The sequence below is a fragment of the Rattus norvegicus genome, chromosome 6, assembly GCF_036323735.1.
Source record: "Rattus norvegicus strain BN/NHsdMcwi chromosome 6, GRCr8, whole genome shotgun sequence".
In the NCBI taxonomy this organism is placed as follows: Eukaryota; Metazoa; Chordata; class Mammalia; order Rodentia; family Muridae; genus Rattus; species Rattus norvegicus.
In genome coordinates, this window is record NC_086024.1 from 138,111,171 (window position 1) to 138,120,476 (window position 9,306).

Genomic DNA, 9,306 nt, shown 5'->3' on the forward strand with positions numbered 1-9,306 from the left:
CACGCTTGAGTAACTGGAGCTTCCTGTGGGCTGCAAAGATAATACCACTGATGGCCACATGGTGGCAGCAGAGACTTGCTCCTGGGCGCACCATCTCCAGCCGCAGTGGTGGACCTGCTTTCAAACTGACTACAGTTCGGCCAAATGCGAGGCCGAATTGGCCCGACACTGTAAAACAACAAAACGTTTTGCTCCCCTGTTATACTATTTCCACCGGTGCCTACATTTATCCCTGTCATACCATCATGGGTGATGTGTGTTAACTGGGGCCTCAGTGGTCGTGAGTCCCTGGGACACAGGTGTGTGAACATGTGAGCACACACACGGACATATGCATGTGCACTCACTCTGGGTCTGTTTTATGTTACCTGTACTGAAAGATACCTGGTTGGGTATCTGAATCTGGCCTTCCGTAGCATGCAATGACGCATATGGCCACCAGGGGACACCCGAGCCCTGCACTATGCCACTCTGGAGACCCAGCAGTTACACCTGGAGTTGAGGCGTCCTGGTCCATCTGTACATTGACCAGCCCCAGGGTTTGGCCTGATCATATCCCCTCTGTGTCAGTCTTGATTGGCAGGGGTGGGGATGGGGATCCCAACAGGGTCCAGGAAGCCAATAGCACAGAAGAGGCTGGGACAAGTACACAGGGGTCAAGAGCCTGGAGGTGTGCTCCTGGACCCCAAGGCAGACTTATACTGAGGCACATGCCCCTACCCACACTAAATAGGAATACATCCCTTTAGACTGTAGCTAGATGGGGCAGGCAGGCCTTCACACCCTGACAAACCCTCCTTCCCCCCATCATCCCTAGGGAGAGTCTGTGTGCTGTGTGCAATACTGGCGATGCCCACATAGGGGCAGCAGAGTTTGCTTGTGGCGATGCCTGCCCAGTGCCAGCTCGGAGCTGCTGAGCCAGATTTGGGGTGGGGGTTGGGGGTGGGGGGGATGTAATCTGACTACAGGGATCACTGTGGAGGCCAGGGTAGGCTCTGCTTTTGCTTGCAAACAGGATCAGTCTGGATTGTTTTCTGGCTGAGTTAGGCACAAGGCAAAGTCTGTACCTTTGTTCTGAACGGTTCAGGGCTGGTCTTATGTTTGTAGTTAGCAGCCCACTGGGATAAGTACTTGGATGATGGGTCAGGAACACCAAGTGAGGTGTTGGGACAAGGCATGGGGAGCCCCCTCAGCCACTCGCCCGGTGTGGGCAGCTCTGTGGGGTCTAAGGGTGGCCTCAGTTGTGGCCTGAGAGGATAGCCTGGTTTCCAGGCTACATGGGCATTCAGTAAGCTGTCTGGCTGGGAGGATCAGGCTCTTAGCGAGACAAGGACGCCTGTGTGAGGCACCCAGGTCTGTGGGAGCCTTCAGAGCCATGCTCTGTGAGCCTCATCTGTGCTTGGAGATCAGCAAGGTGCACGCCCTAGGCTGCCTGTCTGACCTGGGTATGTTTCTGTTTGTTCTTCTTGAGAGGCATTACGTGCCTCCGGTGCTGAGATGCCTTCTGACAACCCCAAGGCCACGCTCCGACCGTTCTCAGCTGTTCCCAACGTCACCTCCACAGGCCCACTTATGAACTATGTCTTATGCCGCCCAAGTTGGAAACCTCAGCTTATAAAACAGGCCACAGGCAAGGCAGCGGCTGTGTCCGTATCTTCAGGCCCTGCTCTACAGTGCTTTCCAACGTAGACTTGGTGTCCCTAGCCCTGGACCTATGACACTTCTGTAGAAAGGGTCTCACGCAGCTGCAGGGGAGTAAGATACCCAAGGCAAGGCTAAAGCCAAAGTGGTTCTGACGCTGCCAGGCGGGGGCAGGGGGCAGACCCCGAGACTCTCTCCTGAAGAACCACCGGAAACGGGGGGGTGGGCTTCGACTCTCCACCTTTTCTCTGGAACGAGTGTGTAGCAAGAACGATGGGACCAAAGGAATGTTGTCACCCTTCCAATGAGACGGATCATTCCAGCTTCTGTAACGGGAGCCAGGGTGGGTGGCAAGAGCTTGCCTAGGGTTGGGGAGCCTTTCCCGTGTCTGACCTCAGTGGATCTATATCAGCCTAATGCCCTTGAGGGAAAGCCCTGTGTTCTAACCACCCGGGACCTTGCCAAGCCGTCCTGACCTGTGATTCTATGCTTCCCGAGGGGTTATGAGGGCTCAGGACAGCTGGTGTCAAACATGAGCATGAGGGGACCGGGAGGGCACAGAGACAGAGGTTTTGCAATGGCCAGACAGCAAACCTGAACCAAATAAACTGCAGAGGGTAGAGGTTATGGGCTGCTCCTGGCCTGCCCAGTGTGAGTTCACAGATACGTTCAACACCCCTCATCTTCTTCCACTGCCTTCAGTTCCCATCCAGTCCTCTAGAGGGAGCCCTTGAACACCCCAGTGATCTGCTTTCAGGACAGGATGGTGGGACAAGGGCTGTTTCCTTGACCCGGGGAAACTCAGCCCTTTCCACCTTGCTCTGCTGTGTGTTAGAGTCTAACAGCCTTTGTTTCTGCCGGCCCCTCACCCTCTTTTTAAGGTTTTCATTGCAAAAATGCAATTTATCTTATATTCTCATGCACACACACGTGTGTGTGTGTGTGTGTGTGTGTGTGTGCACACGCGTGTGCATGTGTGTGCAGAGGAAACCCAGGCCTTCCTGCGAGCAACCATGCTCTAGCCTAGGAAGCAAGCAAGCTTTAGCATTGAGCAGTGTCCTCAGTCCCACTTTTGCCTAAGCAAACGTTCCTCAGAGTGCACGTATTCACATTCATGCATAAAAGTGTTAGAAAATAAATTTTTTTTTAGATTTATTTTTTTATTTATACAAGTACACTGTCGCTGTCTTCAGACACACCAGAACAGGGCACCAGATCCCATTACAGATGGTTGTGAGCCACCATGTGGTGGCTGGGAATTGAACTCAGGACCTCTGGAAGAGCAGTCAGTGCTCTTAACCACTGAGCCTTCTCTCCAGCCCATAACTGTTTTTGTTTTTTTTGTTTTTTTTTTTTAACAGAGAGAAGCACAAGGCATAATTACAGTAGTCCTAAACCAGGTGTGGAGATTGCTGGGCGAGGGCACTCAAGTCAGAGCTGGTGTTCGGTGCCAAGCTTGGTGCCTGGACTCCTGGGGGCTGAGGGCTCCGGTGAGATCAGGTGCTGCAGGGTTGCTGGTCACCCCAGCCCCTTGCTTTTGTAGGTTTCCAGCCTCAAGATGCTGCTGACCTGTGAGGGTCTGGCACTTGTAGGCTCTAGGAGTAGGATTCAGAATGCTTGTATAGCTCCCTGTGGTGAGGGAAAGAGGGACATTTGTTCAGCCCCCACAGCCAGAGGGTACACCCCCAACAGATTTCTGGAGCTGGAGTCAGGCATTGCCCAAGCAGCTTGGGGCCAGGGCCTGCCTTGCTATGGCAACTGTCAGGGACTGGGCCTACCCTCTCCCATCATTTGCTGGGGCAGGGGTCAAGTGCTGCCTACCCCAGCAGCTATCCTGGGTTAAGGGGCTGCTCCCCACAACAACTGTGGACCGGGGTCAGGGGTTATCCTCCCATCATCATGGCTACCCTGGGTCAAGCTGAGGTCAGAGACTGTCCTTCCCAGTAGTTGACCTGGGCCAAGCTGGGCTCAGGGGATGGATTTGTATCATCGACCCTTGCAGCTCTGTATGCAGGAGAGGGTTACCAGGGCAGGCAGTGCATGAGCTGTAGGGCTTTCCAGGGCTTTACCCCAAGAGCATGGGACAACCCAGGGTGGCTAGGAGTGGGAAGGGGCCATAGCTGAGCAACATACAGGGAGAGGTAAGGGGCTGTGAGGGCAAGAGGGCTCACGCTCAGGACTGTGGGTACCCAGTAAATTGGGCAGAGCGGGGCTTCAGCCAGGACTGCAGGCCTGTTCACAGGGTGTATTTGTTAATGCGTGTGTGTGTGTATGTGTGTATGTGTATGTGTGTGTGTATATGTGTATGTGTGTGTGTCTGTGTGTGTATGTGTGTATGTGTATGTGTGTTGTGGGTGTGTGTATGTGTGTGTCTGTGTATGTGTATGTCTGTGTGTGTATGTGTCTGTGTATGTGTATGTCTGTGTGTGTATGTGTGTGTGTATGTGTGTGTTGTGGGTGTGTATGTCTGTGTGTCTGTGTGTGTCTGTGTGAGTGTATGTGTGTGTATGTGTGTATGTGTGTATGCGTATGTGTGTTGTGGGTGTGTGTATGTGTGTGTCTGTGTATGTCTGTGTGTGTATGTGTGTGTATGTATATGTATGTGTGTGTATGTGTGTATGTGTGTGTGTGTATGTGTGTGTGAAGGGCATGATGCGAGCACCTTGGCTACCATTGCTTATAGCTCTCTAGCACATGGGCCCATGTCTGTGTTTGTGTGACTAGCATGGGCTCAGGTGTCAGAGCTGTGTGTCTAATGTGGTCTGGGTGTGGTAGTGACTCTGTCTGGATGCTTATCTGTAAAGAGTGGGTCCCTGTGTTTCTAGAAGGAAGCTCCAGTTCAGAGGAATATTCAAGGCAGGCTTGTGAGTCCTCACAAAACCTGTGAACAGGCTCCAGCTGCACCCCACATGTGTCTGCAATGTCCCATGTGTGTGGCCTGAGAGCTTGTGTGGGCCTGGGCATGCTTCCAGTTCTGTGGGAGTCTCTTGAATGTGTGTGGGGTGTGCAGTGTCAGTGGGCTGTGGCTAAGCATGTGCCTCAGAGTGTGGGTGACAGTGTAAACTTGTATGTGTGAGTCTGTGGGGTTTCTGAGCGCACCTGCATGTGAATACCAGCATGTGTCATGTGACACGTATGCCCGAACTTCTGTATCTATTAACTTTGTCTGCGTGACTGTGTTATGTTTATATTATATGTATGTGAATACACTGTCACTGTCCTCAGACACACCAGAAGAGGGATCAGATCCCATTACAGATGGTTGTGAACCACCATATGGTTGCTGGGAATTGAACTCAGGACCCCTGGAAGGGCAGTCAGTGCTCTTAACTGCTGAGCCATCTTTCCAACCCTCTGTGTCTTTTTATATCTGTGTGTCTGTGTGTCTATATGTCTCTGTGTCCCTGTTGTGTGTTTTTATATCTCTCCATGTCTTGTGGGTCAATATGTATGTCTTTAAGTCTGTATGTGTCTGCTTGTGTGTCCTCATGTGTCTCCATGTGTGTGCCTATTTGGTGTGTGTCTCCTACCTCTGTGCATCTGTGAGCCTCTCTGTCAATTTGACTGTGTATACATGATTGTGTGCTCTGTGTGTGTCTGTCTGTGCATGTTTGTTTCTCCGTGTGTCTGCGCACTTGTAAGGTGCTGTGCACATTTGTCTGCACGGACCTGTATGTTTGTATATGTGTTTGTGTGTCTATGCATGTGTTTGGGCCTACTGTTCTCTCTGCATGCCTGTGTGTCTCTGGATCTGGGTATGTTTGTGTGTCTACCTTACTGTGTTAGTAGACTTTATGTGTTGGAAGGGTCATCCTTGACTCTGTCACATGGCTGACTTTTAGGTCCTCACGGGGGCCCTGCATCAAACCAAGCTTGGACTAAGCTGGGTAGGTGAGTGCAGGCATGGAGTACTCCTCTAGGGACACAGGTTGGTTGACCACCAGACCCTGGCTGGCCAGGATACCCACAGACACAGGTACCATGGAGTGACTCTCATCCACATCACCTCGTCTGTGTGTTGTTTTGGCTGGTGGGAGGAGGGCCTGATGTAACCCCTATGAGCAGAGTAGGGTCTTAATGGCTTCTGTGGTCCCCAGACATGTGGGCTAAGATTGCACAGGTCTGTAGGGGAAGAAGTTGTGGATCCTGAGGCTGGGGACTGCTTCTTTGGGCGTATTCCACAGGTATCTAGGTTGGCCAGGTCTGGGTCCCAGAGTGACAACATGGATTCTGAGGTGGCAGAGCAACTGTGAGGGCACAGAGGCACATCACAGAGGGCACTGGATGCAGAGACAGCTCACTCCTAAGGTGTCTGGCCTTCCTGGCCATGGCTCCCTCTGGCTCTGCAATCCACCTAGGCAGGTCTGCTGCATGAGGCCACCAGGAAGTCCTCCATGACTTATCCTTAGGGCCTGGTCATTGAAACTCATCCATAGCCTAGGCCTGGCCATTTTTTGGGGGTGGGGAGGTTGACACAATGGGAGGGAGTAACCAGGAACTCTCTGGGCTCACTGATCCAGGGCCGACCTCCCCCACCACAATGCAAATCTCCCCATGGTTCCGGATCCCTGAGTTTCAGTCCCGTGGGTGAATGGGGCTTTCCACTTAGGCCCCCACCTGCTCTGTGGTTCCTGTTCTCAGCATTTTTAGAAATACTTGCAAATTGTGTTTGTGTTGCTTGCAGGGTGTGGGGGTAGAGCTGTGGCCCACAGTACAGGGTCTTGTTGAGACTAAACTGGGTGGGGGTGGGGTAGGAACAGTAAGGGTCTTCTCTGTCATTGGGCTCAGCTCATGGCCTCTGCACTGGTCAGTAAATGGAGCATGGGCCGCATCTACCCTTGGCTGGAAGATCCTGGCAACCCTAGTACTCAGCTGTTCAGCTTGAGTGTGACCCAGGCTTCACATGTTGCCCATATCAGGGCCAATCCTAGGTGGCAGACCCCAGCCTACTGAAGACTTCCAATGTGCACACACACACACAAGCACACACACACACACACACACACACACACACACACACACACACACACTACCCTCACTTTGTCCGAGTGTTCTTGCAATGTTGACCCAGGTTGACTTCATTGTGTACCACTAACCTTGTTCCCTGTGCTGTAGCTACAGCCTAATGCCTTTCCCGCCAATGTCTTTTCTATGTGTATGTGTGTGTGTATGTGTACATGTATATGTGTGCACATGTGTGTATGTGTGTATGTATATATGTGTATGTGTGTGCACATGTGCGTAAGTGTATATGTGTCCATGTGTATGTGTGTGTCCATGTGTGTGCACATGTGTGTATGTGTGTATGTATATATGTCTATGTGTGTGCACATGTGTGCACATGTACATATGTGTGTATGTGTACATGTGTATGTCTGTGTACACATGTATGTGCATATGGGTGTGTGTATATGCATATGTCTGTGTACACATGTATGTGTATATGGATGTGTGTACACGTGTCTGCATGTGTGCACACACATGTGTGTGTTATCTGTGTATGTATGTGCAGAGGCTGGTATGAGTTTCACATTTGAATCTGCTATGAGTTTTACCTATGAATATGAGTAGCTGGATTCATGGTGAACACTGAGTCTGCAGAGAGTGCATGGTTGTGCACAGTGTGCTAGTGTGAGGGTATGCACAGCTTTGCAGAGGTGTATAGTATTGAGGGGCTCTCAGAAAGTTCTCAGATTCTCACTCCAGGAACAAGATCCTTGTCCATCCTCTCAGCTGCCTGACATGTGCAGTGGTTGAGTAGAAACAGGCTGGTAGGGAATATGTGCTGTGGGCTGGCCAGTGTGGTCTGGCCTTGGGTGAAGGATGAAGCAGAAGCCATAGCTGAAAGGGTACATATTAGGGAAGTGGAATTGTGTGTCTGTGTTTCTGTGGTTATTCACACATGTATCTATGTGTCCAAGTGTGTCTGAATTCTTATGTGTGCACATTGGTGTGATTGTGTGTTTAGGTGTCTGAATGTGTGCACAAGTAATATGTGTTCGAGTATGTTCATCTTTGTATGTACATGTGTGTGTTTGTGAGCATGTTGACACAGCATGTACTTGAGTATTTGTGTGTTAGTGTATCTGAGTATATTTAGTTTATATGTCTGTATATCTATGTAGTTTTCAGTTGTCCATGTCTCTCTGTGTGACTGTGTTTAGTGTGTTTGTCATGTGCTCCTGTTAGTGCATGTGTATGTCTGTCTGTCCATCAGTGTGTGTGTGTGTGTGTGTGTGTGTGTGTGTGTGTGTGTGTGTGTTTTCTGGTATGGCTAGGTTTGCTGAGCTTAGCTGTGGCTGGGCAGAGACACAGATACGTAGTGTGGATCCCCGCAGTCCCTGTGGGCCTGGGACTGTGCTCTTGAAGGGGAAGCTAGCGAAAGACAGTAGTGCTGTCTCCCACTACCCTAGATTGCGACAGAGGAGGGGACCCAAGGGAGAGGTAGGCTCAGAAACAAGACAAGGAGATGGAGACCTCAGGGAAGTTCTGATGAGAGGGGAATGGAAAGTTATAGAGACTGGGGCACAAGGGCCTTAAGGGCCACCTCTGTTGACCTGCCACCCCACAACACACAGACACTCACACACACACAGACACACTTTCACCTCCACTGACATAGACACACACACACAGACACACACACACACAATCACACTGCCACCCCCCACACTCACATATACAGACACACACACAGACACACACACTCATAGACACACATACATACACTCACATATGCACACTGCCACCCCCACAGATACATGAACTCACACATACACACTGCCACCCCCCCACATTCACACAGACACACACGTATGTAGACATACCACCGCCACACAACATGCTCACTCATATAGATTCACATACTCACACATACACACTGTCACCCCATAGACACACACTCACACAGACACATACACATTCACATCCCCCACATATACACACTGACACTGACACATACACACTTTTGCCCCATAGACACACAATCACACATACAGATACACACACACTCACACATACACACTGCCACTCCCTCCCACACTCACACATGCAGACACACACACTCACTGCCCCATAATCTTAGTATCTTACCATCCCCCTCTCGAAAAGGAAGATCAGCGAATACAAAGCACAGAGAAAGACAGAGATGGTGAGGGGATACAGAGACTGGCAGAGAGACAGAGACACTGGGAGGGACAGATGTGGGTTGAGGGGACACAGAGATAGAGACAGCTCCCGAGAGAGCTAGACATGAATGAGAGGATGCAAAGACATAGAGACAGAGACACGGAGACAGAGACATTGGAAGAGATAACCACGGGGCAGGGGACAGGATAGCGAAAAAGAGAAAGACAGTGAGAGAGACAGAGATCTGTGAGTGGACGGAGGCAGGGAAGATGGTGGTGGGGTCAGACAGATACTAAGACGATGTATAGTCAGTCATACCACCACACACATACCCAATTTTGCCTGATTGACATGCTAGGCCTGGCTGCGCCTGACTAGTGCTCATGGAGAGGCCCTGTTCTGATGACTCAGTCATGGCCTTGGCCCTTGGCCTTGGTTCTGATCCCTGGAACAGAGGCTATCATCACCATGTCCTGAGTCTAACCACTGAGTCCTGCTGATCAGTCCTCTTGACCATGGTCTTAGTCATCAAGAACT